General features: G+C 45.0%; 2 protein-coding genes and 1 pseudogene across 2 annotated transcripts in view; 2 read left to right on the top strand and 1 right to left on the bottom strand.

The window, feature by feature from the left end:
* LOC140119845 (uncharacterized) overlaps positions 1-18,594 on the top strand; it is a 403,197-nt gene that overhangs the window by 1,995 nt on the left and 382,608 nt on the right. The gene's annotated exons all lie outside the window — the stretch shown is intronic.
* The window catches only part of LOC140116889 (uncharacterized), a 448,339-nt gene that overhangs the window by 171,497 nt on the left and 258,248 nt on the right, over positions 1-18,594 (bottom strand). The gene's annotated exons all lie outside the window — the stretch shown is intronic.
* The window catches only part of LOC140119966 (uncharacterized), a 72,006-nt pseudogene that overhangs the window by 20,093 nt on the left and 33,319 nt on the right, over positions 1-18,594 (top strand).

Below are 18,594 nucleotides of genomic sequence, written 5' to 3'. Positions count from 1 at the left end.
GCCTTACACTCAAGTCGTTAAGATTATACAAATAACCTCTCCACAGACGTCAGCGATGTCCCTAATTTTGCCACAAATAACCGAGAAAACTTAATGGAGGAGATTTATCGTCAAGTTTCTGAGGTAAAACTATCTAGTTTCCCATGGAAACCAATCAGAGTTTAGCTTCAATTATAAAAACTGCTGTGGGAAAATGAAAGCCGAGCTCTGATTGGTCGCCATGGGCAACTCGAACAGTTCTGCTCAGTTCTGCTTTGGTTTTGTCGTGTTTGCAGAGTCCCTGGATACGAGTACAATAGAAACCCCCGAGATGTGATACCATTTTGGAAACTACACCCCTCAAAGAATTTATCTAGGGGTGTAGTGTGCATTTTAACTCCCGAGATGCTGGCCAAAATGTAGTGCAAAGTGAATTGAGCAGAGTAAAAATTACATTAATTTTTCAAAATATGCCATGTTAGTGGCAATGTATTTTGCCCAAATCATGCCACTGGGGCCAAACTCATCAAAAATCATTATGCGGTTTATCCCGGTTATGGCAATGCCCCATGTGTGGCAATAAACCGGCACACGGCAGGGCACAGTAGGGAACAAGCTAAATTTTGGCTTTTGGCTCCTATATTACCAGACTGGTGTTGTGTTGCCCCTGAGGTACCAGAACAGTAGAAACCCCTGGGAAGTGACCCCATTTTAGGTAAGGGAACCCCTCAAAAAATTTATCTAGGGTTGTATGAGCATTTTAACTCCTGAGATGCTGGCCCGAATGTAATACAAAGTGAATGGGACAGCGTAAAAATTGCATTGTTTTGTCAAATGTTCCATTGTACTGAGGAATGTATGTAACCCAACTCATGCCCCTGGGGACAAACACCCCAAATATCACTCTGCGGGTTATTCCGGGTACCTCAATACCGTATATGTGGCATTATGTTCTACAGGATGGGCACACGGCAGGGCTCAGAAGAGAATAACTGGCATTTGGAGCACAGACATTTTACATTTACATTTTTTTTGGTATCATGACACATTTGTAGATGTTCTAAGGCAGTGATGGCGAACCTTTTGGAGACAGAGTGCCCAAGCTACAACCAAAACCCACTTATATGTCACAAAGTGCCAACAAGACAATTTAAGTGGTAACTTATTGATCCCTGCTGTATCACAGGTTTAATCGTATTGGCGTCCTGAGTTCATCAATACAATAGAAAGATGATGGGGAAATTTGGATTGTATCTTCCCTCCAGGGTCCCCTGAAGAGGAAGAATCAGGGGACCCAGAGTGGGAGCTCCAATGACAATCCATCTCTATCCTCACCTTCTTGATCCTCATGTAGTCCTGGCAGCCAAATAGCGCTGAGCATGGCACGTCCTGGGCTGTATTGGATCACAGGAGAAAGCCTTAAGTAATAGCTGGCAAACTCTGTGTTGGAGTGAAGGCCTGAGTGCCCACAGAAAGGGCTCCAAGTGCCACCTCTGGCACCAGTGCCATAGGTTCGCCACCACTGTTCTAAGGGATCAGTACATTAGAAACCCCTGAACCCTATTTTGGAAACTACACCCCTCCATGAAATAATCTAGGGGTGTAGTGAGCATTTTAACCCCACAAGTGAACCCCAAGAATAAAGCATAATGGATAGTGCATGGTAAAAAGTATCCATTATGTCATCTTGTGCCCAGCTCCGGCCACGGGAGACAAACACCCCAAAAATCATGATGCGGGTTCTCCTGGGTATACGGCAATACCCCATATGGGGCAATAATCTACAGGCTGGGCACGCGGCAGAGCTCAGCAGGGAAGGTGCAGCATGATGGACAAGCTGTGGACAGCACATCAGGGTAATAAAGAAATTTTTACATTCAGGGATGTGTGATAAATCCTAAAAGAATCCTTCATACATAATCCTAGTTTATCGTGTCACACTGATAAACGGACCCTTTTTTGATTCCTTCCCTTGCTGGCGGTTTGGGGAACTTCTACTGGAAAGTGCTGCCCTGGTACGATGGCTTCCAGAAGTACTGGAACTCCCCCCTTCCTGGTCTACAAAATCAACTGCTTAACTCCCACCTCTTGAAATTCCAGGAAAGTTCCCCTCTGGCCGGCACATTGACATAGCACATCAGCTTATACAGTGTTATCTGCATGATGTAATAATAATACCTTTATTTATATTTACTAGTATTATTATGTACACTGTAGCTTCTTGTACCACACCCTCGCCTTCTGCATGGCATAATATATGGCTGGACCACCTAGTCCAAAAAGTCCACCCCTTCCATGTACCTATTATAGTCCAATATGCAGTCAGGCTTGGGGGCTTCTGTACTGGTACCTTGTGCAGTGGCAGGGGTGGTGGTGTGCCCATGTATTGTTGTTAGTACAAGGACCGCTCTCTTGTATTTGTACTTAACACACAATACTGAGTCTCTGCATAGTGCTCAGCTCTCATGTCTTCTGAGCTTTTTCCCTTGCAGTGTTTTTTTTTTTAATTAATTTTTTTTTTTTGTTTCAGCAGTGCTGTATGCAGCAGATTCTGGGAGGGGGCACTTGAAAAGGGAAGTGCTGGTGTAAAAATTGTCTACGTAGAGGTGGTAGCCCTGGTCCAGTAGTGGGTGCACTTAATCCCAGACTACTTTTCCAGCGATTCCCAGGAAGGGGGCATTCTGGCGGCACTAATCTGGAGTCCTTTCCATAATATACCCTGAACTTATATGTGTACCCTGATGTACTCTCACCCGGCTTATACATCATCACGCCATACCTTGCCCTCTTATTACTGGCGAAATTGAAGTCTCTCTTTGAAATGTATTAGGCACTCGTCTATCGATAAATGCTGCTCTGGAGTATATACTTCCATAAATTGGGCACTCAGGTAGTCTAATATGGGCCGGACCTTATATAATCTATCATATCTGCGGTCATCTCTGGGTGGGCACTGTGCATTGTCAGCAAAATGCAAAAACTTATGGATGGCTTCAAAACGCATCCTGCTCATCACCATGCGGAACATCGGGGTGTGGTAGAGTATGTCTGGGCTACAGTAATCCCTGGTTGTGGGCTTTTTTACCAGTCCCATAAGAAGTACAGACAGGGGTCCACCTGTGGGGTTGTCCGTAAAAAGAAGTGGGGTTTTGGACAATACAGGCAGTCCCCTACTTAAGAACACCTGACTTACAGATGGCAGACTTACAGCCATAACAGCTATCAAAGGTGTCTGCTATTAAGCTTTATTGTTAAAGGGGTTATCCGGGTTTAAAAATTTTTTTATGGCCGGGCTGGGAGGGATAGTTAAACATAATAAACATGGACTTACCTCCTCCGGCGCCGCCGATGTCCCGCGCCGCGGTCACTTCTATCCGTGCCCCTGTAAACAAACAGGGGCACGGAAGCCGCGCACAGGGAGCTTCTAGTCCACGTTGTGGACGGCTCCTCCCCTCCGTCCCTATCTCTGTAAGCGCTGGGAGATGGTGCGCATGGGAGCATCCGGCCGGCCGGAAGCTCCCTGTGCGCCCTTATACTGAAACCGGCGCACGGAGAAGACGGGCCGCGGCGCGGGACATCGGCAGCACCGGAGGAGGTAAGTACATGTTTATTGTGTTTAAATAGCCCTCCCCAGCCCGGCCATAAACAAAAAATTTAAACCCGGATAACCCCTTTAATCCTGGTTCTGATGACAACCCAACATTTTAAAAATCCAATTGTCACACAGACCAAAAAATATTTGGCTGGGGCTACAATTATAAAATATACAGTTCAGTCTTGCATACAGATTTAACTTAAGAACAAACCTACAGAACCTATCTTGTATGTAACCCGGGGACTGCCTGTATATTGTGCAGAATAGAGATTGGTCTGGGATACAATCGGGACAAAAACATAAAAAAGTCCACTGCTCTGAGCCCTGCCGTGTCTCTGTGTATCCCAGGACTGCCAGTAAAATCGGAGACCTGAGGGGCATAATTACTGGGGGTCACCCTTGTGGGTTCAGAACTGCAGCACCAGTCCGAAGGCGCCGTCTTGGGGGTTCCTCGGGGTCACTTTGGGGTGATAAGGGGGACAAATAAAATGGACACTTGTCCCCATTAGCGGATTCGGTATTGGAGGCAAAATAACTGTAGGTCTCCAATGCTGTGTACGTTTTCCGGGCCATGGTTTTCCGCGACCTGAAAAAGGGAAAATGGACGATCGGGAGGATAGTAAACAAACTTGTGCACACTACTCTCACTCCTATCAGATCGCACTAAAAAGTGAGGTTGTGTGCGTGGGGGGGTGCAAACGGAAAATAGGGACGGGGTAATGCTGCTTTTGTGGAACCGTAATGGGGACAGATTGCTAACACACCCTCTCCAACACCACAAAACACAAAATCGCGAAGTTGGAGAGCAGGGGGCTAGTAAGGTCTGCGGCCCAGCGTCAGAGATCCCTGTCATTGGCCAGTCTGTATTGAATGGCCAATGGCGGCGATCAACATCATAGAACCAATCAGATCAGTCTTGTGATGTCATCAGGAAGAGGGGGGGTGTCCTCTGATGATCCCAGGACCTCCCCCCGATGTGTGACATCCAAAATGCAGGAAGCACCCGTGTCCGATATATTGGACACTGAGCACTAACGTGTTAATTTTGTAATCCCTATATGTGCCGCTTCTAGTCATGGTTTGTATGTTGGTACCAATATCATGTTTTTTATGAAATGAAATAATCTGCCAGTTTTTACCTTTTTTCATACCACTGTCTGATTAATGAAATTTTCTTTCTTTTTACTGCCTAAATTCTCTATATACATTCACACGTGGACAAATTAGTTGGTCCCCCTCGTTTAGTGAAAAAAACCACACAAGAATCTGACAAAAGTAAAAGTAAATTTAATTTCTATGAAAATGAAAGGCAGAAATAGCTTTTTATGCGAAAACAGAATTTGACAAACAAAAAAAGTGTTCCTCCCACAAAGACAAGTTTCTTATATGTACTCACGATAACAAAATAACACATTCTCTAATTCACTGTTATTAACAAAAATACAGCATTTCACAGATATAAGTCCAACCTGTCTCTATCAGCCCTGCTGTACACAGTTTCAGTTGCCCCTACACTCGTCCCAGTAACTTCTGACTTGGGTCGTGCGCTATATTGGATTTCTGTGTGTGATCGTGCAGAGGAGATTTCTCTCTCTATCCTGGGTGTCTGTAGCCACGCCCCCGGCACGGAGCTCAGAGACACTCACTGATTACTTTCTGAAAGGACAGAGCAGAGACAGAGGTTGCAAACTACAAGCTACGAGGACATAAGTAATCCAGGGGAAGGGGGAGGCAGGCACATATCTGAGATCTGTAAGTGTCAATGTCTGTCGGCATGTGTGTAAAATGCAGCATGTAAAACGCCACTTTTACGCCATTTTAAATCATTTTTAAAAGGTTGCAAAGTCCTCTAATTGGTAGCAATGAAAATGCTGGATTTTTACACATTTCCAAAAATTAAAACAAATAAAACCTATATAAATTTGGTATCACCATGATCGTACCGAACCAAAGAATAAAGTAGACAAATCATTTGGAGTGCACATTGAAAGTCGTAAAAACTAAGCCCGCAAGAAAGGGACACAAACGCTTTTTTGCCATTTTCACCACCTTTTGAATTTTTTTCCAGCTTCCTAGCATGGAAAAATATATATTACTACGGTACTACTTTATTCTAGTACAGACACTGGCACTGGACGGGAGCACTGCGTCGTAGAAATTAGGCGCTGTAATAAGGTCAATTGGAAAGACATTGAGCAAATATGCAGCAGGCTCCATGGGTATCGTCCTGCCCAGCACCTCTGCAATAATTTTTTCCACCACTGAGGTGCCATACGTGGAGACGAGGAAGGATTTGACTAAAAAATGGAGGGCGGAGGAAGTAAGAACTTATCCTGTGAGTCTGAAAGTTCTAGTGTCGCCCTCGATCTACACTCACCGGCCACTTTATTAGGTACACCTGTCCAACTGCTCGTTAACACTTAATTTCTAATCAGCCAATCACATGGCGGCAACTCAGTGCATTTAGGCATGTAGACATGGTCAAGACAATCTCCTGCAGTTCAAACCGAGCATCAGTATGGGGAAGAAAGGTGATTTGAGTGCCTTTGAACGTGGCATGGTTGTTGGTGCCGGAAGGGCTGGTCAGAGTATCAGAAACTGCTGATCTACTGGGATTTTCACGCACAACCATCTCAAGGTTTTACAGAGAATGGTCCGAAAAAGAAAAAACATCCAGTGAGCGGCAGTTCTGTGGGCGGAAATGCCTTGTTGATGCCAGAGGTCAGAGGAAAATGGGCAGACTGATTCGAGCTGATAGAAAGGTAACAGTGACTCAAATCGCCACCCGTTACAACCAAGGTAGGCATAAGAGCATCTCTGAACGCACAGTACGTCGAACTTTGAGGCAGATGGGCTACAGCAGCAGAAGACTACACCGGGTGCCACCGGGTGCCGCTCGAAATTGGACAGTAGAAGATTGGAAAAATGTTGCCTGGTCTGATGAGTCTCGATTTCTGCTGCGACATTCGGATGGTAGGGTCAGAATTTGGCGTCAACAACATGAAAGCATGGATCCATCTTTCCTTGTATCAACGGTTCAGGCTGGTAGTGGTGGTGTCATGGTGTGGGGAATATTTTCTTGGCACTCTTTGGGCCCCTTGGTACCAATTGAGCATCGTTGCAACGCCACAGCCTATCTGAGTATTGTTGCTGACCATGTCCATCCCTTTATGAGCACAATGTACCCTGTAACATCTGATGGCTACTTTCAGCAGGATAATGCGCCATGTCATAAAGCTGGAATCATCTCAGACTGGTTTCTTGAACATGACAATGAGGTCACTGGACTCAAATGGCCTCCACAGTCACCAGATCTCAATCCAATAGAGCATCTTTGGGATGTGGTGGAACGGGAGATTCGCATCATCGATGTGCAGCCGACAAATCTGCGGCAACTGTGTGATGCCATCATGTCAATATGGACCAAAATCTCTGAGGAATGCTTCCAGCACCTTGTTGAATCTATGCCATGAAGAATTGAGGCAGTTCTGAAGGCAAAAGGGGGTCCAACCCGTTACTAGCATGGTGTACCTAATAAAGTAGCCGGTGAGTGTATAGTCCGCTATGACCACATGTTTTTTGCTATTTTTCTCTTCACCCCTAGAAATAAAGACACAGACAAATGACGTAAAGGTGTAGGGAAGACCGCATCTTTTGTAGCCGTTGGGAGGTGATTACTCAAAATTCATGGTTAATCCATGGGTGAGATAGAGTTTTCAGAGTTTCCACTACAAAGGTTTCTTCTACCCTCCCAATCTACAATGAGTTGAAAGAAAACATTATGCGTCAACATTCAGGATCGGATTCAGCTGAATTTGATTGTTCCCATTCTTGTTTTAGAAAGAGGGAAAGGGTTCTACTTTTTCTCTGTTTGTGGTAAAAAAGACAGTTTCGAGTGCCACCTCTGCAACACATGCCATAGGTTTGTCACCACTTCTATAGGGTATAAGCGGAACCTCTGGGTGTGGCTTTCATGGTAGTCTTATGGAAACTAAATTCCCTTTTTTTATGTACACAATTGCTGCATATAGAGTTTGCTCTCCGTTGTCTACTCGGAGCCGTCCTGGAGAATCCCCATCAGTCACATCACACATGTCATGGACACAATTGCTTCATATAGAGTTTGCTCTTAGTTCTTCTCATGTTTCCTCAGGTTCTATAGATCCAGGACTCCCAGAGGTTTCTCCTAAAGATGATCCTTTCCATCAATGATCCACCAGGGATCCAGGAGAAGGACAGAGAGCAGATGGCGGCCAGGATCTTGGAGCTCACCCTGGAGATGATCTCCTTGATAACCGGAGAGGTGAGAGTCTCCCAGGACACGGCTCTTATCTCTAGGAATAACAGCGGGAAATGACTGGAGAGGTGAAGGATTCTTAGGATCTATGTAGTGATCAGTGTCTCCCCATACACAGGATTACACAGTAGTGAAGAAGTCATCTGGTGAGTGTGTGACCCCCCGTGTGTCAGGAGGATGGACCCAGAGCCCCATCACCGAGCCTCCACCTCATTCACTGATACATGAGCAGAAGATCCTAGAACTTACCTCCAGGATCACTGAGTTGCTGAGCGGAGAGGTGAGCGCTGCCGGGAATGCTGGGACATTGTACAATAACACAAAGGAGGTGTCTGGGTGATGACTGTGTCATTGTGTGTGTCAGGTTCCTATAAGGTGTCAGGACGTCACTGTCTATTTCTCCATGGAGGAGTGGGAGTACATAGAAGGACACCAGGATCAGTACAAGGTCATCATGACAGTGAAGGTTTCTCCAGAGATGGAAAAGGACAGAGAGCAGATGGCGGGCGGGATCCTGGAGCTCACCCTGGAGATGATCTCCTTGATAACCGGAGAGGTGAGAGTCTCCCAGGACACGGCTCTTATCTCTAGGAATAACAGCGGGAAATGACTGGAGAGGTGAAGGATTCTTAGGATCTATGTAGTGATCAGTGTCTCCCCATACACAGGATTACACAGTAGTGAAGAAGTCGTCTGGTGAGTGTGTGACCCCCCGTGTGTCAGGAGGATGGACCCAGAGCCCCATCACCGAGCCTCCACCTCATTCACTGATACATGAGCAGAAGATCCTAGAACTTACCTCCAGGATCACTGAGCTGCTGAGCAGAGAGGTGAGCGCTGCCGGGAATGCTGGGACATTGCACAATAACACAAGGGAGGTGTCTGGGTGATGACTGTGTCATTGTGTGTGTCAGGTTCCTATAAGGTGTCAGGACGTCACTGTCTATTTCTCCATGGAGGAGTGGGAGTATATAGAAGGACACAAGGACCAGTACAAGGACATCATGGTGGAGGACCAGCAGCCCCTCACATCACCAGGTAAGAGGAGACCTTCCTGATTATAGAGGACAGAGCAGGTGTGAGGTCACCTACACTCTTCCATCATCTCATCATCACATATAGACAATGTATCAGTCACTGTGTATATTTCCTATAGATGGATCCAGTCTGAGAAGTCCACGAGAGAGATGTCCCAGTCAATATTTTCATATAGTTAAAGTGGAGCCAGAGGAAAATATCCCACTGGATCATCAGGCAGATGGAGATGAGATTCCTGCCAATTTCTCCATGGAGGAGTGGGAGTATATAGAAGGACACAGGGATCAGTACAAGGACATCATGATGGAGGACCACCAGCCCCTCACATCACCAGGTAAGAGAAGACCTTCCTGATTATAGAGGACAGAGCAGGTGTGAGGGTCACCTAGAATCCATCATCTCATCATCACATATAGACAATGGGGCTTATTTACTAGGCGTCCGCGGATTGCATTTCCGTCAGACTGTTCATGGTACTTGGGAATCGCGGCACAGTGCGTTGTCGTCGGACAGTGCACTTTCGGAAACTCCTCTGGATGGGTAAGTAAATGTGCCCCAATGTATTCAGTCACTGTGTATATTTCCAATAGATGGATCCAGTCCGAGAAATCCACCAGAGAGATGTCCCAGTCCTGAAGACTCCCAATATATTAAAGAGGAACCAGGGAGATGTCCCAGTCCATATTTTCATATTGTTAAAATGGAGCCAGAGGAAAATATCCCATTGGATTATCAGTTAGATGGAGCTGAGATTCCTGTCAATTACTCCATGGAGGAGTGGGAGTATATAGAAGGACACAAGGATCCGTACATGGACATCATGATGGAGGACCACCAGCCCGTCACATCACCAGGTAAGAGGTGGACAGAGCAGGTGTGAGGTCACCTAGACTCCTCCATTATTTCATCATCACATATGGGAAAAAATATAAATCTGTCTCTGCAAAACAAGTTGATCTGCCTAAAAACATGGATTTTAAGAGCATGTTTCAAACTTTGGAGGGTCGTGTTCGTCTCATAGTCCGGGGAAGGGCATTCCAGAGAATTGGTGAAGCTTTGGAGAAGTCCTGGAGACGTGCATGCGAGGTTCATATTAAGGTAGATATTAATCTAATATCACTGGCAGATCAAAGAGCACAGGAAGGGTGATAGACTGAGATAAGAGAACTAGAGAGGTGCAACATCATGCAGAGCTGAACTATCATCCTTTTCTCATTACGTTTATTGGCTTCAAAACTCTTGGAACAACTTGTCCACTTCTCACTAACCTCCTGATAGGTGTCTAATCACTAGTTCACTGTCTATCACTCTTCTCCCCCTCTCTGTCTTAGGTTCCCTACTTTATCTACACCTTTGCTTTCTGTCAGGGTTCAGGGTCTCCCTTTGGACCACCGCGGGAGATGGTAATAGCTGACACCTGGGACCGGAATCTAAGTGGCACCTGGTCTTCATCAGAGCCCGCTGCAAAGCGGTATGGTCTTGCTGCGGCGGGGGGCCACCAAGTTGTTCCACAGGTGCGACTAGCACAGGGTGGCTGCCAAGATAGTAATGCAGGACATAGTCCGAGCCCAGGGTGACAGCGGGAGAACAGCGCTGGAAGGAACATTGGAACTCACGGCAAGAACAGGTACGCAGACACAGACTGAAAGGGAACAGGAACACAAGAGCATGATCACGGGAACACAGCAGCACGAACTGGAACACAAGAACGGAACACGGGAACACTGGAACGCAGACGGGCTTCGGCACGTCGCAGGGAAGGGCTTGAAGATCCGGCGGGGAATGATGGGATCCACCGGATTATATGGCAGACGCAGAAGTGGCCAGCGCAAATCACCTGGGACTCACGCGGGACCTAGGCCGGAGCATGGAGAGGTAAATTCACAGAGGGGCACGGGTGTGCCTGCGATCTGTGACGGTAACACACCCACCCCCTCCCCCCCTCCGGCCTCTCCCTCTTCTTTTTGGTCCCAAGAAACCTCTGGAGGAGAGTCTGATCCAGAATGTTCTCTTTGGACTCCCAGGCCCTAATCCCTTCCAGTCTACAAGGAAGAACCCCTTACCACTCATGGTCTTCATGTCCAGGACCTCCTTAACTTCATATACATCAGGAGAGTCAGCCTCAGGAGGAGATTGCTGAGAGAAGTGGTTCAAGGCGACTGGCTTGAGAAGGGAGACATTGAAGTAGTTTGGGATGCACATTGATGGAGCAAGGAGGAGCTTGTAGGCCACTTGATTGATGCGCTTGATTACCTGAAAGGGACCAAGTTTGTAGCTGGGTATCTTCAGCTGGATGTATCTGGAGGGTAACCACACCTTGTCATCCGGAGAGAAGACAAGACGAGCTTGACGAGCCTGAGAGATTGGCGGGTCTGGTCCCAAATTGATTTGAGGTTCTGCATCCTCTACCGCAGGGACATCAGAGGGAGGACAAGGGATTCGTCCGTATACCACAAAGAATGGAGCCGAGCCGGTAGACCCAGAGTCCAGGGAATTCTAGGAGAACTCAGCCCATGGTAGCAGATCATGCCACTTATCTTGACGGGCTGAGACAAAGTGGCGGAGGTAACAGCCCAAACTCTGGTTCACCCTTTGACCATTCGACTGAGAGTGGTAAGCAGAAGAAAAGTCAAGGTTGATTTGCAGATGGTTACACAAGGAACGCCAGAACTTGAACACAAACTGGACACCTCAGTCGGACACAATGTGTAGTGGAAGACCATGCAGCCGGAAGATATGTTTGAAGAACAAACTGGCAAGCCGTGGAGAAAACGGAAGACCTGGAAGGGGGAAAAAATGGGACATCTTGGAAAACCAGTCCGTCACCACCCAGATGACAGTTTTGCCCGAGGAGACAGGCAGATCAGTGATAAAGTCAATTGCCACGTGAAACCACGAGCGACTGGGTATTGGCAACGGAAGAAACAGTCTAGCCGGTTTGAGATGAGAGGCTTTGTTGCGGGCACAGGAGGAGCAGGATCCCACAAACTCCCGAACATCTTTGACCAGGTCTGGCCACCAGTAGTAGCGGGAGATGAGGGCCACGGAACGTTGCAACCTTGGGTGCCCAGCCATACGTGAAGAATGTCCCCAAAACTGAATCCTCTTCCGGAGAGCTGGTCTAACATACGTCTTGCAGGGAAGTAGCTGCTGAAGATTCACCGGAGCTTCAACAACCAGCTGGTCAGGAGAAATGATGTGCCGAGGAGCTGGTTCTTCTCCAACAACATCCGAAGCACGGGACAGTACATCAGCAGGTTGAAGCGAGAGAAAAACAATGACCAACGGGCTTGCCTGGGATTCAGGCACCGAGCTTTCTGGGGATAACACAAACTGGACGGAGAGCTCCTTCCAGTAGATAGCGCCATTCCTCCAGAGCAAGTTTGATGGCTAACAGTTCTCTGTCACCAATTGAATAATTTTTCTCTGCGGAAGAAAAAGTCTTGGAAAAGAAGCTGCATGTGAGAGTTCGGCCTTTAGGCCCTCTCTGGTTGAGCACCACTCCAGAACCTACGGAGGATGCATCCACCTCAAGATGAAAGGGTTTGTGTCAGGCCTAGTGAGCAGGGGAGCCGAAGGCAAAAGCAGACTTCAACCTGGAGAAGGCCTCATCAGCAGCAGGAGGCCATGCACTTGGATTAGCACCCTTCTTGGTGAGTGTCGTGATGGGAGAGACCAGAGTGGAGAAGTTTGAAATAGTTCGCAAAACCCAGGAAATTCTGTATGGCTTGTAGACCTTCTGGGCTTGGCCATTGTAGAACTGCAGACAGTTTTGCAGAGTCTATCTGGAGGCCTCTGTCGGAAATTATATAGCCGAGGAATGGAAGGCTGCGTAGGTGAAACCTTTATTTCTCCAGCTTGGCGCCATGGAGTGAGGAACATTACCGCCATGCAGCGAGGAATATTACTGCTATACAATGATGCATACAATTCCACTCAAAAGTTTGGGGTCACATTTAGAAATGTCCTTATTTCTGAAAGGATAGCACATTTTTTTTCAATGAAGCTAACATTAAATGAATCATAAATGCACTGAATACATTGTTAATGTGGTAAATTGCTCTTTTATGCAATATCTACATTGGTGTCTAACTGTGTTGATAACTGTGTAAAAAGCCTAATGGATGTTTAGAAAACCCTTGTCCCAGTATGCTAGCACAGCTGAAAACAGTTTGGCTGATTAGAGAAGCTATAAAACTGACCTTCTTTTGAGGTGGTGGAGAATCTGGAATCACATTTGTTTGTTTTATGAAGCTCTCACAATGGCCGTAAAAAAGAACTTTCATGTGAAATACTACAGTCTATTCTTGTTCTTAGAAATGAAGGTCATTCCATGCTACAAATTGACAAGAAACTGAAGATTTCCTACAAGGGTGGGCACTTCTCCCTTCAGAGGAGAACACAAACCTAAACTAACCAGAGTAGAAAGAGAAGTGGGAGGCCCCGCTGCACAACTAAGCAACAAGACAAGTACATTAGAGTCTCTTGTTTGAGTTACTGATGCCTCACCGGTCCTTAACTGGCAGCTTCATTAAATAGCACCCGCCAAACGCCATTGTCAACTTTTACAGTGAAGAAGCCACTCCACGATGCTGGCCTTCAGGGCAGAGGGGCAAAGAAAAAGCCATATGTAAGACTTGATAATAACAGGAAAAGAGTAATATGGGAAAAAGAACAGACATTGGACAGAGGAAGACAGAAAAAGTATTGTGGACAGAAGAATCTAAGTTTGAGGTGTTTGGATCGCACAGTAGAACATTTGTGAGACAACTGAAAAGATGCTGGAAGACGCCTGGCGCCATCTGTCGCATGGTGAAGGTCATGTGGTGTAAAGTGAAGGTCTGGGGATAAAGTGGGAGATTTTTACAAGGTCAAAGGAATTTGGAATAAGGAGGACTATCATTCCATTATACAACGCCATGCCATACCCTCTGGGCAGCACTTTATTGGAGCCAATTTCATCCTTCAACAAGAAATGTTCATCCTGGACTTCTGTCACTCTGTTCTAGTCCGTCCGTAGTCACTGGTCTAAGTCTTCCGTAATCAACCCCATCCACTTTCCTTTTGTCATAGTATACTTTATTTTCCGACTTCAACAACACCTTCGCAATCAACTGTCTACTTATATCAAGCCAACCCTCTGCGTGTAGACCATGACTAAGGGGAAACGCGATGGTTACATGTTGCTACAATTTATACAATGCTGTTAATCACATTTTTAAAGAAATAAAGGATTGGACATCGTTTGTTATACAAATATTGACTGAAGATCTTTGAGGTGAAGCTCCAAGCACTGGGAGGTTCTTGGGGAGGTGAGTCGGACTTTCTGTTTTGTTCTTACTTAACCCTCTGACTGTGCATACTACTTTTGGTCCTTCAACCACTTTTCTTAAACTGGCCATATTCCCATTTAAGGACAGAAAAAGGGGTCTTTAGACATTCAATTCTCTATCACTGTTCTTAACTCAAGCTTTACACTTTCTCTGACATACTATGCCCATTGCTTTCTTGCGTCCGCAGTCCTAACTGTCTTCCTTTTGTCTTCGTACTCGGACTACCCATCTCTGCCTCCTCGGAGGTCCTATATTTATTGGTTTACACTTTGACAGCACGCCCGTCCCCATCATCCTGTCGCTTAGACCTATGAACCTAGCCTCTTCACAATAATGACTTAATCCTAATTGGGCTCCCAATTAAGTTGGGCTCCCTAAGACATTGCTAGTCAATTCTAATGACTGACGAGGACGCTCACAATCTCTAAGAAAAGGTACGTACACCTGGCCAGGATTTGTCTGTGCAAATTTCCAGATCTGATGGACTAACCACAAAATGAAACCGAAAACAACCGCAAAACAGTCAGTCAGTCGCTCCACAAGGCAGTGATTCTTTGTCACTAAAACTGTGAGCGTAGTTATGTTGAACAACGTTCAACCAGACAAACCTCACGTAGTCCACTCGGGCACAGAGACAGAAGTGACTGGATCAAGGGAGACAATAAATGTCTTCTTACCTTGGAATACACTCTGTGTAAGTTCTTTTCAGCCGTCGGAGATGGATCGGGTTGGAGGTTCCTCTGGTCGTCACAATGGTCAGGCTGCGCTTACCAACAAGACCCGAGAAACCCAAATCATGACATATTAGTCAGTCAGCAAAGTATGTACAGCGCTAGATATAACCACTTGTAACGTGATGGTAAAAGCTGTAAGCAGTGATTGTTAGTATAGTTCATTAATTTATGATGTTTTAGGGAAAATTTTATTTATGAGGATGTGTGTATCAGTATTAATGTTGTGTTATTCAGTGCATGGATCTTTTTATTATTGTATTGTAATATTAATTATTATAAATGATGTCACTTTACTTCTGCTCGTAACTGGGGAAAAAAGAAATCCTCCAATATTGATTTCTTGGTTATATTTTTCAGGAGATGAAAGTACAAGAGGTTCCCATGGACGTCCCTCCTCATCTTCTTCCACAGAGGAGGGAAATCATGGAGATAAGGGGCAGTTTTCATGTCCGAAATGTGAGAAGACTTTTAGTCAAGAATTAAATCTTCTCATTCATCTTCAAAGTCACCGAGAGGGAAAGAGTCACACAGGGGAGAAGCCATTTTCATGTACTGAATGTGGCAAATGTTTTAGTTGGAAATCACATTTTGTGAGACATCAGAGAACTCACACAGGAGAGCAGCCATTTTCATGTTCAGAATGTGGGAAAAGTTTTACTGACAAATCTAACTTTCTTGTACATCAAAGAACTCACACAGGGGAGAAACCATTCTCTTGTACTGAATGTGGGAAATGTTTTAATCAGAAATCATATCTTGTTAGACATCAGAGAAGTCACACAGAGGAGAAGCCGTTTGCATGTCCTGAATGTGGGAAATGTTTTGGTTCAAAATCTGTTCTTCTTCAGCATCAGCAAATTCACACAGGGGAGCAAGCATTTTTTTGTCCTGAATGTGGGCAATGTTTTAGTCATAAACAATGTCTTCAATCCCATCTCACAACTCACACAGGGGAGATGCCTTTTTCAAGTCCTGAATGTGGGAAATGTTTTCCTGTGGATGCAGATATTCTAAGACATCAGGGAATTCACACAGGAGAGAAGCCATTTTCATGTACTGATTGTGGGAGATTGTTTAGTCGGAAATCACACCTTTTTATACATCAGAGAACTCACACAGGGGAGAAGCCCTTTTCATGTACTGATTGTGGGAAATTGTTTAGTCGGAAATCACATCTTGTTGCACATCAGAGAATTCACACAGGGGAGCAGCCATTTTCATGTTCAGAATGTGGGAAATGTTTTACTGAAAAATCTAGCTTTATTATACATAAGAGAATTCACACAGGAGAGAAGCCATTTTCATGCCTTGAATGTGGGAAATGTTTTAGACGGAAATCACATCTTTTTATACATGAGAGAACTCACACAGGGGAGAAGCCCTTTTCATGTACTGATTGTGGGAAATTCTTTAGTCGGAAAGCACATCTTGTTGCACATCAGAGACTTCACACAGGGGAGCAGCCATTTTCATGTTCAGAATGTGGGAAATGCTTTAATGAAAAGTCTGGCTTTGTTATACATCAGAGAATTCACACAGGGGAGAAGCCATTTTCATGTACGATATGTGGGAAATCTTTTCCTGTGAATGCGGATCTTCTAAGACATCAGAGAATCCACACAGGAGAGAATCCATTTTCATGTAGTGAATGTGGAAAATGTTTTAGTCGGAAAGCACATCTTTTTGTACATCAGAAAATTCACACAGGGGAGAAGCCATTTTCATGTACTGAATGTGGGAAATGTTTTAGTCGGAAAGCACATCTTTCTATCCATCAGAGAATTCATACAGGGGAGAAGCCATTTTCATGTAGTGAATGTGGGAAATGTTTTAGTTCAAAATCACATCTTGTTCTCCACCAGAGAATTCACTCGGGGGAGAAGCCATTCTCATGTCCTGAATGTGGGAAATGTTTTGGTGGCAAATCACTTCTTGTTAGACATCAGAGAATCCACACAAGAGTGAAGCCTGTGTGAATTTTTTATGTTTTGTTTTGAAATTCACACAGGGGAGAATCCATGTTAATGTCCATGGTGTAAAAAACGTGACCAGATTTTAGATCTTTTTATGGATTTCCTTCCTAAAGCATACGTATTACACTTCAAAAACATACTGTTAGGTTGTTTAGATTGTGAGCCCCATGGGGGCAGGGACCAAATTGATATGCTTGTGCAGCGCTGTGGAATCTGTGCGCTATATAAATAAAGAATTATTATTATTATTGTTATAAGCTAAGATATGTGGGTAGGAGATCATATGGATCATTATGAACAATGTTTCTATAAAATACATGTTCTGGATACCTATGTAAAGGCCCCGATGATAAATGGCTCCTCAGGTGACTTTTGCTCCATACCTCCTGTCATTGTCGGCAGCTCGTCCTCCTGTGACTTGGTTACGGAGAAGCTGCTCCGATGTATAACAATATATTCGCTAGTTCCTTCCCCATGTAACTTGTATCTTTGTGTAGAAGGTTCATCCGGAGTCGGTGTGTTATATCTTGGATGGAGGCTTGTCCTCCCCTGTAATGGTCCTTTACTCCATGTAAATGGTCATGTACAAAGCCCTCGACTAGACAGATTGGACGTCACTGTGTCACAAAGATGGTGGAACGCTGTGACCTTGTGTTGGCGATATAGAAGTTTCCTGCTGTATAAAGTTGCCCAATGTTTTAAATGTATACTTAAGTTTGATTTACAAGATAAATCGCCTTTTATAGGAAAATTAACGACTTTTAGCTTTATGATCTGCAGGAGGCGCTCTGCATAAAAAAAAAATTGTAATAAAATAAATGTATTTTACACTGTGGATTCTCATTTTGTAAAAAACCTTCTTTTTGCCTTTGAAAGCCGGAGATGATGAAGATCAGCCCACACCATTAAAAGTGTACAAGAAGCCCGTCTATCAAAACTAAAAAAGTAGTTAGAAGGTGTAACCTGTGCAATTATAAATGAAGTGATAAATACAAGAGACCATTATGTAAATATAGTTTGGACAGATTGGTGATGGAAGAGAAACTAAAAACTGCTCTTACATCAGATGTCACTCAACCTCTGACGCTCTTCCTGCGCCTCCCCCTCCAAAAGTACCTAGACTTTCGGAAATTGTATCTGATTTCTTTTCGGACCATGACTCTAGATCTAAATCTAGATGAGAACGTTGCTTCTCGTTATTTCTTTTCTAACGAATATCTGGAGAATCTTCTTAAAGCAGTATGTACACTCACCGGCCACTTTATTAGGTACACCTGTCCAACTGCTCGTTAACAGTTAATTTCTAATCAGCCAATTACATGGCGGCAACTCAGTGCATTTAGGCATGTAGACATGGTCAAGACAATCTCCTGCAGTTCAAAGCGAGCATCAGTATGGGAAAGAAAGGTGATTTGATGCCTTTGAACGTGGCATGGTTGTTGGTGCCAGAAGGGCTGGTCTGAGTATTTCAGAAACTGCTGATCTACTGGGATTTTCACGCACAACCATCTCTAGGGTTTACAGAGAATGGTCCGAAAAAGAAAAAACATCCAGTGAGCGGCAGTTCTGTGGGCGGAAATGCCTTGTTGATGCCAGAGGTCAGAGGAGAATGGGCAGACTGGTTCGAGCTGATAGAAAGGCAACA

The sequence above is a fragment of the Engystomops pustulosus genome, chromosome 2 (genome assembly GCF_040894005.1).
Source record: "Engystomops pustulosus chromosome 2, aEngPut4.maternal, whole genome shotgun sequence".
Taxonomy (NCBI): domain Eukaryota; kingdom Metazoa; phylum Chordata; class Amphibia; order Anura; family Leptodactylidae; genus Engystomops; species Engystomops pustulosus.
This window is presented reverse-complemented; position numbering and strand designations above follow the sequence as displayed.